We start from the raw sequence: 15,940 nt of genomic DNA on the forward strand, positions 1-15,940 counted from the left end.
GCCCAGCTACATTAGTACCTGGATTAAGATCCCAAACTCAGGGAACTAATACCTGCTATCTTGTTACTTGATCCACAATAAAAAATTGTGGCCGGCTGATGAAGAGTTAGAGGAATTTATTTCTGGTGATAGAAATTCATTTCTCGCTATAATGTGGTTCGGCTTCCACAGTAAGCTGTAGGTCCTGTTGCTAAGTAACCAATTGGTTCTTAGCCACGTAAAATAAGTCTAATCCTTCAGGCCAGCCCTAGGAGCTGTTAATCAGCTCAGTGGTCTGGTAAAACTAAGGTATACACTTGCAGGTGTATATATACATACAGGGACGTGCATCTCTGCCACTTAGATTCTGTTCCAGGGCGCCCAGCTACATTAGTACCTGGATTAAGATCCCAAACTCAGGGAACTAATACCTGCTATCTTGTTACTTGATCCACAATAAAAAATTGTGGCCTTGCACCAGAGCAACAGAAAACATTGGCAGTTGGACGATGGAGATGGTTAAGGGGTCGAGTACATTGTCTTCCACTCTGGACTCCTGGCAGGTACCTTTGGTAAAAAACAATAGGCAACAGCAGGAGCCACTGGCCTTAGTCAGCCAGAAACCAGGTGCTTTAAGGAACTGGCTATCTTTTTGTGCATTTAGCCAATGTATCATCTAGAGATTCTGCCATAAATAGTCAATATTTGAATAGTATCCCAAATGGTATAAATGACAAACTTTAAAAATTATATAAATAATGACGACACAGGTAAGTAGTTAGGTATATATACAAACAAATAAGCAGAAGTAACTAATTTGCAGTATAAGTTATTTGGGCATATTTTCTCTCTTATGCAATTCCTACTGAACTCATTGTCATTATTTGCAGATACTATCTTCTTATCAAGACTTGGAATCAGTCTATACTGTACTTATTTTCTTTTCTAGCAAGCTTCTCAAGAATAAGGAAAAATGATTCAAGATTTTTTCCATTTACTTTTTCTTTCTCTAGTCGATGGACCATTTCACCACCTCTCTCAGCAGCATCATCAGGAATGGATTATAAATTGACAAGCAAGGCATTTGTTAATGCATGCAGGCATTTGAATTTCAAACAAAATATCATTGGGTGCTGAATTTCTATTGGCCAGTGGGTCTCATTCTCTCGCTAGCTGTCTGAGCAGCAGCATAGGCATTCTTGGTGCTCTGTAGGATACGTCCTATGCCGCGGCTTGCAGACAAGGACATGGATAAGGGTGTGATTCCCATCCCTGGCCAATAGTCTTGACTTGCTTCATTGCCCATGCCCTTTGTAGCAAGCCACGGCATAGGACGCATCCTACAGAGCACTAGGAATACCTATGCTGCTGCCCAGACGGACACAGAGAAAATGAGACCCGCTGACCAATAGAAATTCAGCACCCCAAAGATGTCATGTTTTAAATTCCAACATCCACATGCAGTAATAAAAACCTGGCATGTCGATGCATAATCCAGTCCTGATGAAGCCACCAAGAGAGGTGGAGAAACGAACGGTCGACTGGAAAAAGAAACGATAAGAATCTCGAACAATTTTTCCTTATTCCTGAGTAGCTTGCCAGAAGAGAAGAAGAATTATAGACTGATTCAAAGTCTTGATAAGGAGATTGTATCTGCGAACAATGCCACTGACTTCAATAGAAATTAACTAAGGTCTCCAAAGTTTCATAAACTATTAACAGAGCACACAGCCAGCCAAACCTTGTGTGATGTCATCTTAAACAAATAAACAGAATTAACTAAGGTCTCCAAAGTTTCATAAATTATTGAGAGAAAACAGCCAGACCAACCTTGTGTGATGTCATCTTAGATATTTTGGGTAAGCATTCTCTTGATCATGCTTACAGTTTAGTAGATCATTGACAAGTCACATGGAGCTTGCTTTGGTGGTGGGGGAGGGATGTGCTCCACTGGTACCCTAGGTCCTCTGGGCAACTGCTAAAAGCATTTAGTCCCAATGCCTCAAATTTAGGTATTGTAAGCAAGGCCTCATATACATAGATCAATGCCACCTGTTTTAGGTTGTTCTTCCTTAACCAGAATCCTGTTCTCATGTTAAATGCTTCTGCCAGAGATTTATCTCTTTTAGGTTGTGGTTTGTGGTGATAGGTTTCTGTTTCCTATAATTAGCAATTGCGACTTGGACCATCAACGGATGGTCTTTTGCTTGTCAACTTTTCATAAGTTGTATGTTAACAGAGATCTTTCACATTCACAATTGATCCCTGATCTTCTTTTCCTGCCAGGACCAATCAGATTTGCTGAACAGTGGCATCAATGTGCAGTAAATGTGCCTTGCTGTCAAACTTCTCAGAAATTGATAAGTAAAATTTAATCTTCCCCCTTTTTTCTCTCACTTCTTTTTCTTTCCCTCTTGATTTTTTTTTTAATTTCACCCTCCTTTTTTTTTATTTATTTATTTATTTAACTACTTAATTTTTTATGTACTCTTTCCCCCCTTCTTTTCCCAGCCTGAGAAGAACCCTAAGAGTTCAGAGGTCTGGTTAAACAAATCATTTATAACTAACTAACTCTAGAGGTCCTTTATTCCTCACACTATTGGACTGTGGAACAGTCTCCCTAAGGACATTGTGTAATTGGAATCTCAAAGTTAAAACGAAGATGCAATGCATTACTACCATGCAGCAACTCTCCTTGTATTTTAATAATTCACTTAGATTTTTACCTATTCATTTATTAATTTGTTAAATTATTTAATAATATTGTACTAAGTCATGCTTATAAAGCGAACTTCATTTTCCGTAGATTACACTAGGCTAGGCTTTCAAATAAGATTACCTAATTTATGGCTTATGTAAAAATTTCTAACCATCTAATTAACAGAAGCTTACTATATTGCATGATTACCACTTGCCAAAGAACTGACATAAACAACATCCAGTATGACATAAACAAATGAATTGGGAAACAGCTATTTTGCAATTTTGAGGGATTTTATTTTAACAAAGTACACCTGTATCGTTAGTTTACCTTTGTTTACCCATTCTACAATTATGTACACATAAAAAATAATAATTCCAGTACTAATCCATTCCTTTTAGCAACTAAAAACAATTCTAATTATTCTGGTAGTAGTCCTCAATCAGCTGACTCTGAGAATGTAAACATTAGCCAAGCCTACTTAAATGCATATGGCGGATGTGTAAGAGACCGCTATGCAGTCTCTTTCGATCGCACACGTGTGCGTCATCCATTGGAGGGAACAAGACAAAAACAAGAGCATCCTGTTTTCTCTCTCTCAAGGAATGCAACTTCTACTATTTCCGTCTGTTACCCCCTAACCATTGTTGTCTTGATTTATGTACAATCACCACTACTTGCATTGCCATGCAAGCATTCTAATCATGTACTCATAATGTTCCACCGAATCTTCTGTATCAAACTGTGTGTATGTTTCTGTTTGTGAAGATACCAAACGTCTCGCCATTTCACATATATTATGCTACTGCATTGTATTCATTAATCTGTCTCAAATCTCATGCAATTGGCCATATGTGGAATTTCCTGGCCTTTCCATTGATATATGTTTTATCATTGTATGTTTATTATGTCTCTCACAATCGCCATCTGTTTTTCTGCCGACAAACACACGTCTGAAACATTACCTCTGTTTTGCCCTGTGTGTGTGTAGAAACTACTTAGCGGCTTGCACCAGCCAATAACAACTTCGAAGATTCTGTACATTCTTTATGGGCTGCTCTAGGAGCAAGAGCCCATGCTGGCACAAGGCCAGCTAAATCAGAAACAACATGTACATTCAGTAAGGAACCACCAATAAACCTGTCAACACCCAGCCAGTATGTCACTCTATACCATCCTTACAGATGACTGTTATTCTTTATATATTGCAGTGATGATATAATATGATAATAATATAGTAAAAATGGATTCAGTAGGAAAGATACAGTTTCATTACCATTACCTTTATCTTAGCCAACAGTTCACAGATGCACATTTCGTATCTCGTATATGGTAATGCAATAGAGTAACAACTGATAAGAAAGTGCTGTATAAAAATACATCAATGGTGATAAAACCATTGTAGGCTGTGGGTAAACAAAGGTAGGCTACCTGCCTACTGGGCAGTGTCATTTACAAGAGAAAAAGAAGGGGTTGCATTTTTTCAGTGGATTTATGCAGTATATTTTATTACAAATAAGGGGAAAAGGCAGATATTTGCCTTTTGCATAAAGTTCTCAGTTTAAAGTGTGATGGTTGTTGTTTATAAGCATCCTGTGTGTTTACAGTTATGTAGTATTGACAAAGTTAGTTGAGGAAGGATACGGAGTTGCCCTTCAACACCCCTAAATTTTTTTACTCGCCATTATCTGGATTTTCGCCATAAATGTGACAAGCCCTTGGTCTATTAATCCAGCTAATTGAAGGATTACTTTAAACTTTAAGAACATAATATTGTATACTGTAATTATAGATGTTAGGAAAGAAAAAATTTAAAATACAGTATCATTGACAAGTCCTTGTCTTTTCTTCCTGGGAGGGGTGGGAACAAAGAGTGAAAGGTTTGGGATGACTCCCCGCCTTTCTTGGAGGAAGACACTGTGCAAGGTGTCTTGATTTCTGAAAAGCAGGCTTCTTCACAAGACCAGACGAAGGAAGCTTTACCACACCGGTGGGCTTACAATCAGTTGCCTTTGTATCCGAGGTGGGTTTGAAGGCCAGTGGTTGATGATACGAACCTTGGGAGTCCAACCTCATAAATTCAGTTGCTATATTAACACTACTCCTGGGAAAGTGTAGCAATGAATCCAGCACCAAATTATTCCTTAACAAGAGGCTACTCTCAAAAGAAACTTGCTTTGAGAAGAAAGAGACAAATTTTCTCTCCTTCAAATGCCAAGGTTAGCCCACTGGTTGGTGCACTGATGTACTAGGAAGGTAAGGGCCTTCCCTCTAGACAACAACACGTCTGTCAACCTCTTCAACCAAAGGTCAAGCTAAGTGACAGTTTGGAGAAAACTCACAGCAACAAATTCAAAGGCATTTGAATTCGGAGCAGAGAATGAAAGTCCCTTCTCATGAAGTCTTTCTAGTGGAACATTGCTCATTAGTCAGCAGGCCAAAAGTCCAACCAAAGAGGAGTGGCCTCTGCATCCTCTGGCATGTAATACCTCCTTTGAAATAAAAGGGTGGGGGGGAGTTTGCCTGATCTATCAGAGACAAGGGTACTACCTGGCCTGCAGATCACAGGCTGTTCACCACCTCCAAACACCACAAGCCAAGGATCAGGGGAACCTGACCAAAGGACACACTTCCGAGCACCTCGAGGAGAGCTCCACAAACAAGACCATGGGCAAGCGTGCAACCAATATTGCCTCCCTGAGACTGCTCAAAATGAGAAAAACAATCTCTCAGAAGTGTTACTCCAGTTGAGCATGCTGGGGCTCAGGAGGAGAGGGACCTTCAAGAACCATTGACTCCCCTGAGACATGGCATCCTCTTCTAATAAAGAGGGAGTTACACAAGACTTATCTCCTATATCTCTCCTGATCTTGTACTGACTCTTGTGAGCCTCTTGCTGGGGAGATTCAGGAGAATTGCTGCCCCAATGGAGTTCAGACTTTGGGTCAACTGCCCCACTGTCTTGAACTTGGTAGCCACCAAGAAGAAAACTGGAACGTGTTAGTGCACCACCACTCTCTCCCTCCTCAAGCTCACTCAACAAACTACATGAATTGAATTAATTATGAAATTTAGGTCTCGAAGACCAAGCACCGGAACCCATCAGGATTATTCAGCGCAGCAATGAAGATGAAATATATAAATTAATTAATTATGTGACTGATAATGAAAAGGTGAATAATAACATACTGTACTAGTAAAATTCAGTTTAAATATGAACGTAAAAAATTAAGAATGATATTAGATAAAATCCATAAAAAATAAACATATACAAAACTTTTCTATTTAAAATATTTAATCAATATATAAAATAAATATGACAAATCTTTAATAAATACACTAAATTATATCTCATTAAAAAGATCAGATTCTCTCAGATAACCCATAAGGTTATCTACTTCAACATCATCATTTAAAATTTCTAAGTGTTCCCCAATAATAAGTATTTTGCCCTAAGGCGATTAAATCTAGGACAGTGCACCAGCATGTGTTCAACGGATAGCTGACACCACAGTGAGCACAAACTGGGGCACTGGCTCCCTCTAAAATATAACTATGGGTGAAGCGGAACCATATGCATGAGGTGAAACAGACTGGAGATCTCTCCCTCAAGTGAGAGCACTTGGGTTGTGCTCATTCTGAAGAATGTGGATGCATCAAGTGAGATAGTGCTGGTTCAGCTCCATGCACTCCCAGAGAAGAGCATGTGTAAGAACTTAACCTATTGCTAAAGTGTTCATGGCCAGGAGATCTTGCATACACACAGGTTGCACATGCCATTCCCAATACAATTCCTTAGGTGCAACAAGAGCTGTCCCAAGCTGCCTAAACTGAGCATGTGCAGACTCATCTAGATGTGACACTGAGAGCTCATGTTGGATGTGGAGGGGAGCAGTGCTCTTGTCTGAGTGAGCATGCATAGGAATGACAGGCCTGACAGGGGTACAGAAACCTTGCGCTGGAGATCTCTTAAACCCTCCCCCACCCTCCAAGGGGAATGAACATACAAGGGAAGTCTATCTGGACTTCTTAAGCGAGGCCTTAGACTTCCCTTTCTTCTTCTGCCTATGAGGTAGAAGAGAGTCCACGGACAAGGAGGAGGATAAGGTGAGCTCAAGGAAGAGGACAATGACAACAATGAAGACAAGGAGGAGGAACAATGAGCACACTATATCCCTACAAAGCTCGCCTTTTACACTGTAGGGCTGGTAAAGGCCAGGGATAAAGGTGGCAAGGCATTTACTGGTGGGTAAGCTACTGGGGGGACAAATGCAACAAGAGGATACCCATCCTTTACAGCAGACAAAGACAAGGGAGTAGCAGAGTACTAGCAGCAGACACTGCATGAAATGAAGGCTTAAGACACAATTCCTTTTTCTCCTCTGTATGGATATCAAGGAATGTGAACAAAGATGACAACCTGGAATATTCAGTGTTGGGAAAGATATTTTTTAAATACTTAAGGGACAATATCTTATGTGTTCTGGGAACCTCATCATCCAAGTCTGAGGGTGAAGAAACATCTGGAGGAACACCAGCCCCAGCAGTGCCTTTGTCCTCTGAGGAAAAGGAATGAAAAGGTCTCACTCTGGCAGGAAAGCTATCGTTCTTAAGGGGGCAGCACTTTTAGGTGGTGGTTAGTTAGTTAGTTATAAATGATTTGTTTAACCAGACCTCTGAACTCTTTTAGGGTTCTTCTCGGGCTCGGAAAAGAACGGGGGGAAAGAGTACATAAAAAATTAAGTAGTTAAATAAATAAATAAATAATAAAAAAAGGGGGGGAAAATTAAAAAAAAAATCAGGAGGGAAAGGAAAAAAAAAAGAAAAAGAAGGGAGGGAAAAAAGGGGGATTATAAATTATTTTACTTATCAATTTAATTTTGTTTAAGAAGAGAATGATAATATTAATTGAAAAGTTATTACCTTCTGCTAGAATATCCTTTACCGATTTATTTTGTAAATAAGTATTTCTTTCATGATGCCATCTGGGACAGTCAATCAAGGTATGTTTGACTGTTATTGGGATGTTACATCTTTCACAAGTTATTGGGTTTGTCTGCGGAGTTGACATCAGATGACCATGTGTGAATCTGAAATGTCCTATTCTGAGTCTTGTTAAAATTACTTCATTAATTCTTTGCTTTTGGGTAGAAGAATGCCACTTTTTAACTTCGTTCTTAATTTGTGGTAAAGGAATGGATGCCTGCGGAAGGAAATACCTTAGAAGGATCTGGCAACATCCCCAGTGAAATATACCCTCCTGACGATGCCAGCAAACTTTTCTAACAGTATGAAAGGCGAGCTTTGCACATGAGAAGGAAGGGATATAGCATGCTCATTGTTCCTCCTCCTTTTCTTCATTGATGTCATTGTCCTCTTCCTTCAGCTCATCTTCATTCCTGACAATGAGGAAGAACAGATGCAAGCCTTTTCCCTATAAAATGAACAATACTTATGTGGGTTTACTGAGGTGAGAGACATGAAACACTCACAAGGCTATCAAAGTCCCTCAAATGCTCATGTTTCTTCAGTATTTTGAGAGAAATATGATGAGACAAAAAAGGGCACAAAATATACAATAAAGCACAAAAACTCAAATGAGAAAAAACTCAGTGATCACACAAAGGAGAGAGAAGGTTAACAAATCTGCTCTTGAAGGTTGCCAAAGAAAAGTGATGAGTGGTGTGGGATGAGTGAGAGTATCCCCCACTCCCCAAATCCACCATGGAGCTACCCTTGTTTCTAAGTCTCAATGATCACACTCCAGTGCATATGCCGAGTGTACTGCTATATAAAAAGCTTTGGTTTGTATCACAGTTGGAACAAATTTTATTGTATATTGATAGTTAATACATAATTGCCTAGCCTTGTTTATGAGTCTCCTACCCATGCACTGTACAATCTAAACAAACACTGTTTAACCTCACAGATCAAATGAACAATGGCAATGTATATAAATAAACATTTTTCAAAATCTAACCATATTACTTTCAAGGGCAGTCTCTTATGGTTGTTCCTAACTTCTCTAATACTGATGAATCCATTATACATAGCTGGCAATACTAAACTAAGACACTGCAAGTAGTATAGTACTGTATAAGGCCATTAGTTCTTAAACAAGTGAACCATTAATCCATTCACATTCAATTACTTTACTGTTCATTTTTTTTTTTGCCTCTTACAATGGAGCACATGAAATAATTCAGAAAACTGAGACATAGGTGAAGGTAAATGATCTCATATTTTGGCAGCGATTGGTATGAAAGACTGAATTGGTCGACTTGCATGTTTGCAAACTTCATGTGTTAATGAGACTGCACAAATTGATTTGTACAAGAACAAGAGGCTGCTTATAAACAGGCATCTCTAAAGAGCAATGACCAAAACATTACATAAGCAAAAGTTGAAACAAGTTGGATGATATGAGTATTTCATCAAATTGAAAGCTTTTACAGTATTCCAGTTCTACCCTAAGGATTATTATATGAAGAGCTTCCTTAATAAGGAAAAAATACTTTATATAAGCATTGATAAGCCCAATGTAAACATGCAGTTGCTTGAAGGAAAAGTAGACAAATTGTCTAAAAGAACCCTATCCTCCTAGATGCAGATAAAAATAAGCCATTATGTGTTGCTCATTGCTGTCAGAACTGCTCTGTGCAATAGCATTAGGTAACTCACTGGCTTTGCATTCACTATAAATAAAGCAAAACTTGTGTCAATAAATGCCTGAATTGGTTTTCTCATTTTCCACTGTATCAACAAAAGTCCTTTAATTTCCCAGCTAAAATATTTAAAATGAAACTGTTCCTAAAAGGGAGTAAAAATGCAAAATATTTATGTAGTGCAAGGATAATAACAACCACATCAAAATATTAATTGTTTATACATATACCAATATACATTTGGTGTGTACAGCTGTTAAACCAGTATACTAGGCAGCTAGTTACCCAAATAACCCTATTAACATAATGACTTTTTCTTTATATTTCATTAATAAACCCATGGTCCCAATTATCAATGATTAACAAAACTTTAGATACACACAGTAGTCCTAAAAACTTAGTGTAATTCATTACATCAAAGCTATAAATTCATACGTGTTCCCATTGTTTGTCCATTTCAGTCTACTCACAACAAATACATACTACATGTATACAATATTTTCCAGCATATAAAATCCACCCCAAATTTCGGGTCATTGCCTAGAAAAAATTAAAATGTCTTTCATTTTCCTAGATCCTAATGGCTCTCCCCACTATCAGTTATTTTGAAGCTTATTTCCTATTATTATTCAAATATTAAAGAAAAGAGAAGAGTAAAATCTGTATATTCCATCACCTACAGGATCTGCTTCTCCCAAAACATGACTTTTTCTGAATTACAGCAATGGCCTCTGCCTAACCTGGTGAATAGCCTGGGCCTGAATGTTAGCATATACTTCTGATAGAGTACTTTCATGCCTATTAATATTTTACAGCAATACTGTTACTAATGTGGAACAGTATACTGTATGTAAACTCTTTACACAGTCAAAATGCTTAGTAAGTGCTGTACTTTAATTTATGCAACTGCAGGAATGTTTGTCGGTCTGACTAGAATAAAACTGTTCCCTCTCCTGCTATCTGTATGCTACTGATCCTGTAATTTTAATCCTATTATAAAAGTTTTACTACAGTCTCAAAGTATTTGTACCAAAAACCCCCTCTGTCTGCTGGTTTCCCTTCTGATTCTCACTGCATATACACTATCACAGATACTGTAATTTTAAGGGTATTACAGATATTTTATGACACCAGTAAAGAGAAAGCAAATCATGAAGTACAGTCTGTACATTTTAACGCACATGACAATTTAATGTTGTTGAAGATTGTGTTGGAGGGCACCAAGAGAGCAGCGGAGAGAGAACTGAGGAACTTGATAAATGCTTAGGCATTACAATGCAATGTTCAGTGCTGTACGTACAAAGACACTCCAAATATTACTGATACTGTAATTTTATGCATATGAAAGATTTTTGAAAACATTATGTAAAACTTCAAAACATACAATGAATGTTGTTGGTTATGATGGAGGGTGCAAGGGGAGCGGCAAAGGAGAATGGATTTATTATAGGAAACAAACTTCCATGATACTACATGGGAAATGAAAAGTTTCACAGTATAAATATGCATTTGGTTACATGGCTATTATACCATTAGCACTATGCTATAGACTTTTGTGTTTACATCTGAAAGTGGGATTTGTTAGCAAATTTATATAAAAAAAAGTCTTTTGGTATATAGCAATGCCTTAGATGATTGTTACTAATAACTAAAAGCAGTTACAAAGTTGTTGATATTTCAGCAGAATAATATGGAAACAAGTTTTGTAGATCAGCTGACCAGCATAACAGAAATCAATTGCTCATAGCCTCTAATTCACACTGGACTGACTCTTATTTTTTGTATAAAATGCAAAGGGACCCTCCTTAAACCTTTTTTTCTAAGTGTATCTTACATGCTGAAAAATATAGTAGCCATCTCCAGATAAAGTGTAACACCATATGGAATTTCCAGCATTGCCTTAATTACTAATGGACTAAGACCTTGCCTTATTAAACCATAACCACTTGAAGGATAAAACAAATTAAAAGTAAAAACCACTTCTAACATAAACAAATTTTACAAATTAAACTAGTATAAATATTGTCAATGTCTAACCCATTCCTGCTGCATTTAAATCTGTAGAAAGAATGTTCTCAATATGCAATTTTCCCCAATTCCTAATCATAGGGCACACCACCAGTTTATACTGTATTTACCAGTGAGCTCTTCTCTTTCCATCCAACTGGCTTCCACAACTAATCTATTCTTTCCCTTTTGTAATGGACACACCTTAACTATATCAATGTAAAGCGCTGCTGAATGTACAGTGATAAGGAAGTTCAAGTTCCCCTGTACTGACAGCTACCAAAATATACAGTCATTGAGATAAAATCTTACTGATACAAAATTCACATGTAGATAAAATATATAAATCATGCAACAGAAACCTAAAACTACATTACACAATAAGCCACTGAACCTAGCAAAAATAAATACCCCCCAAAAAAGTAACTTGACATGTCATCTACAGTGTAACTATATATCAATTTTCTGAGAAAATAAGAGCTTGAAGCCACTCTTCATGACCTGTGTTAATACAATGAAAACTCTCGGAACTAAGTTATAAATTAAGAAAAGGAAAAATATAAAACAATATAAAGCATCAGCCATATTACCACTGAAGTAACATTTTTTGGAGCTTGACAGAGGTGACAACAGAAACAGCATTAAATACCTGTCACATCACCTGAATAAAGGAATAATCTTATTGTGAACACCGCATGGCTTTCCATCTGCCAGCATCATCACAGGAAAGTATGCAGCAATCATTTTTTGAAAATGATGCAGTCCCTGCAAAAACTCCCCCTGGTTCTCTACCATTATAACTAGAGCAAAACATAAAATGTCTAGACAATACTAATGGTGAAAAGTAATGATGACAAACTTGATCTTCAATAAAACCATGATGACATGTCAAAGAAACTTACACAGTAACATGAGCTTCATCTAAACACAAAAGAACAGCTGCGAAATCTAAGTAATAAAGCATACAGTGAGAAACACATGTAATCAATCAAATATGAGAGAAAGAGGTCTCTACTTACACAAATTTCAAAGTATTTATCAAATAAACAAAATACTGTACACAAAAAGTACATTTCCTGAGAAGATCATGGAAGCGGAAAAAAAGCGCCAGCATGAAAAAGTAAAGGATCCCTGAGAGAGAGAGAGAGAGAGAGAGAGAGAGAGAGAGAGAGAGAGAGAGAGAGAGAGAGAGAGAGAGAGAGAGAGAGAGCTATCACAACTGCATAAGAGAAGACTGGGCAAAGGATGCAGCAAAAGGGATTTTTTATCTAAAATAAAGATTAACATACGAGGATGACAAGAGTTGCCACCAATAATTCCAGTATAAAACTAAAATATCTGTCTACGCTGCAAAAAGTAAAGGACCCCTCAGAGAGAGAGAGAGAAAGAGAGAGCAAGGGATGCAGCAAAAGTGGTTTACATCCAAAATAAAAATCAACATGAGGAAGAATACATCTAATCAAAATGATACTTTCAACGTAATTGCAGTTGTAAAATATCTATGCTGTGAAAACAGGAAATTCTATTACTTTTCTTGGACGATTTAAATTTCTAGCTGTCAGTACTTTATAGGGATCATTCATCATCATCATCACCTCCAATAATGTGTGATGCCAGGGGTCTCAATGAAATTCCCCTCTTTCCTGCACTTTCACTTTCACAGATTTCCAGCCTTCTGTCTAAGTACTCATTCAAGTAAGTCTAAGTCTTACAATTCTTCTGGTTCCCATACAATAGTTAATTTACCTGACAGAATCACTAATGAGAACTTGGGAGACATGAATCCCTGTGAAACAATAGTCTGAACAGCATTTCATGAGCTATAGAAACTTTCCAAATATTAAAATACATTCATTCTCACAGCCTTACAGAGGATCCCACAAGCCATACAAAATACAATATGATGAATGATAACTCAACCACATACTAAACCATACATATAAACTTCTTTTTATACTGTATAGGAGCAACAAAACAACAATGAGTTTGGTAAAGCTAAACTTATACTCAGTTAAAAAAACATTGTTAACCATCGTTACACAGCTTCTCTTATACTAAATGAGGCCTGTCTATAACAAATTACTGTACCTGCAAGTGCACTACATTATAGTTTAATGGAGAATGAAATGAAAGAAAAACTGGTTCACTATTAACCTGAAAACTTTTTACTATTCCATCTGTGGACAGTAAAGATGAACAAGAAGAATGAAAAAAATCACTGAGAAAGACCATAAACCTGCATGAAAAATCATATATACGAGCAAAAGTTGACACATTCCAGCACAGGCTTCTATTACCTGAGCAAATGACATATTTGGCTTAAACAGAAGGAAACTTACAAGAAAATTTACAAGCACTTTCACCTTTCAGAAGCTAACTTTGGTGAAATTTTATTTGTAATCCAAACATTCTGATGACCTCTCAAATTGACGAGGAACTCCTTTTAACATGAGAGATATAAGAGCAACTAATTAAGGAGTATCTTCCTCTTTATTCATGACCTCTTCCAAGCTAAAGCAGGGTAAAATTGATGTAGCACCTTTAAACTAAACTACAAAAATCAAATCTGAAATACTAGATGACTGTCAACCCATCCCATCTTCATACAGCTTTGCTTTAAGGAAAGGGAGGAGGTAAATTAAGGACTTTAAAGTTAAAAGGAAAATCTAATTAGACCAACAGTTCAAACTTAAAAATTAATGGGCCTGACACAAAATCATGTAGAATAATCACAAAAGTGATTAAATAAATGATAAAATTCCTTCACTGGGACATTCCTTTTGATATGACAACCATACATACTCTGGCAATTGGTTTGATTTGTTTAGTTGACCGCTACAGATGAGATTCATTATTCTCTAAAAACTATCACTTAATGTAGACAGGTTTTACAGATGTTAAACAACCACTGACAGAAATGGCTATATGTGATGACAGCTGGAACTTTGATTGCTTTACTGGCATCTTCATTTCCCTTGGTGTCCACATGACCAAGGATCAACACATTTGAACATCTACAACATTCATTTACTTTAGAGAAATAACAACACCAATTTGCTGTATGATACAAAAGAACTTTTAGGACAATTTCCAAAGGCTCTCTAGCATTCATATTCTCATTGAAAATTAAAATTTTATGTTATAATGTTTTCGCAAACATTTCTGCAATTGGTACAAGTTTCACCTTGTGAAAAGCCTAAGAAGGAGAGTTCTAGTACTAAAGAAACTAAAAGAATTTTAATCCCCATGAAATGAGTATGGCTAAAAGAATTATAATCCTTATGAAATGAGTATGGTTATTTGTGAACATTTCTCATAGGTCAATGAACCCTTCATGTAGGAATATTGCTTGTAATTTTATTGCATTCGCCATAGTTACCAGGCCATTAAGAGTACAGATTTTCAGACCTTCATTACGAATCCTATCTTTTTACCTTCATCTGGATTCTGATCCATATATTGTAACGTATTTGAATGCCATATAATGTACTGTATAAGAGTGCCATAGCCTATTACTTATCATAAAGTGGCTTGAAATGGTAAGATACAGTTAATTTATCTTTCATAGCATAGTTTTATAATCTTCAGAGCATCTCTGCATGCTGTATAACTTTTACATATGCAATAAGAACTTTCAATATGAGAGCTTCAAAGTACATGATTGCTTTTCTTTTCCTATCAGGAAACCGAAATCCAAAAGAGGGAGACCATGTATCTACTTTAGTTAAAAGTTACATTTAGCATTTGTGAGACATCTGGTAGGTCTGATGCTGTATAAAATACTGCATGGCAAAGTCATCCATGACTGCATTATTTTTGAGAATCTAATTGCTATGAACACTACCCTAAGGAATTTCATTTTATAGTTTGTTTACATCAACAAATTTCTGAGACCATTACGTAATTGCTTTATAATATTCATTCCCAAGACACAGTGTAACTACCACACTACCTTAAGGGACTCCATTTTCTAGCTTGCAGGCATCAACCATTATTTATACAGTATTATTTGGAGAGTGCAATTGGTTAAGAGGTTTTCTTTTCTAATCCAAGATCATCATTATTTTTAGATGTTTTCAGAAATAATATTATCACACATTATCAAATAGTTATCTGTTTATGTTCAAAGTGGGACAATGAATCTTCAGTAGATACTGTGTTGTTTTGAAACCCAAACAATGAAGGAGGGTACAATTTTAGTCATTGGTGTATTAGACTGGGTTTAATCATTTTGTACATTACTCTGAATAATCACGACAAAAGAAGGGAGACATGGACTTTGTTTTTGTATAGAAGACCTTACACACAGCTCTATTTTCCTGATGGAAAACCCTAAAATTCATAAACATTAAAAGAAAAGAAAAAAAAAAAAAAAAAGTGAAATAACCAGATATCAAGTCTTTAATATTAATGGACCAGTACATTAGACCTCATGGACCAACAAAGATGACATAAACCAGTACCTTTACCCTACAAACTTAAAGTTTGATGCTGGGTAGTTTTGGGGCACTCAACAACATATCCTATGAACCACATTCCTTTAGCAAATTTGTGTTGAATTAACTTGTATTTCTTTTAATACTTCATG

Source organism: Macrobrachium rosenbergii, chromosome 3 (assembly GCF_040412425.1).
Source record: "Macrobrachium rosenbergii isolate ZJJX-2024 chromosome 3, ASM4041242v1, whole genome shotgun sequence".
Lineage (NCBI taxonomy): Eukaryota > Metazoa > Arthropoda > Malacostraca > Decapoda > Palaemonidae > Macrobrachium > Macrobrachium rosenbergii.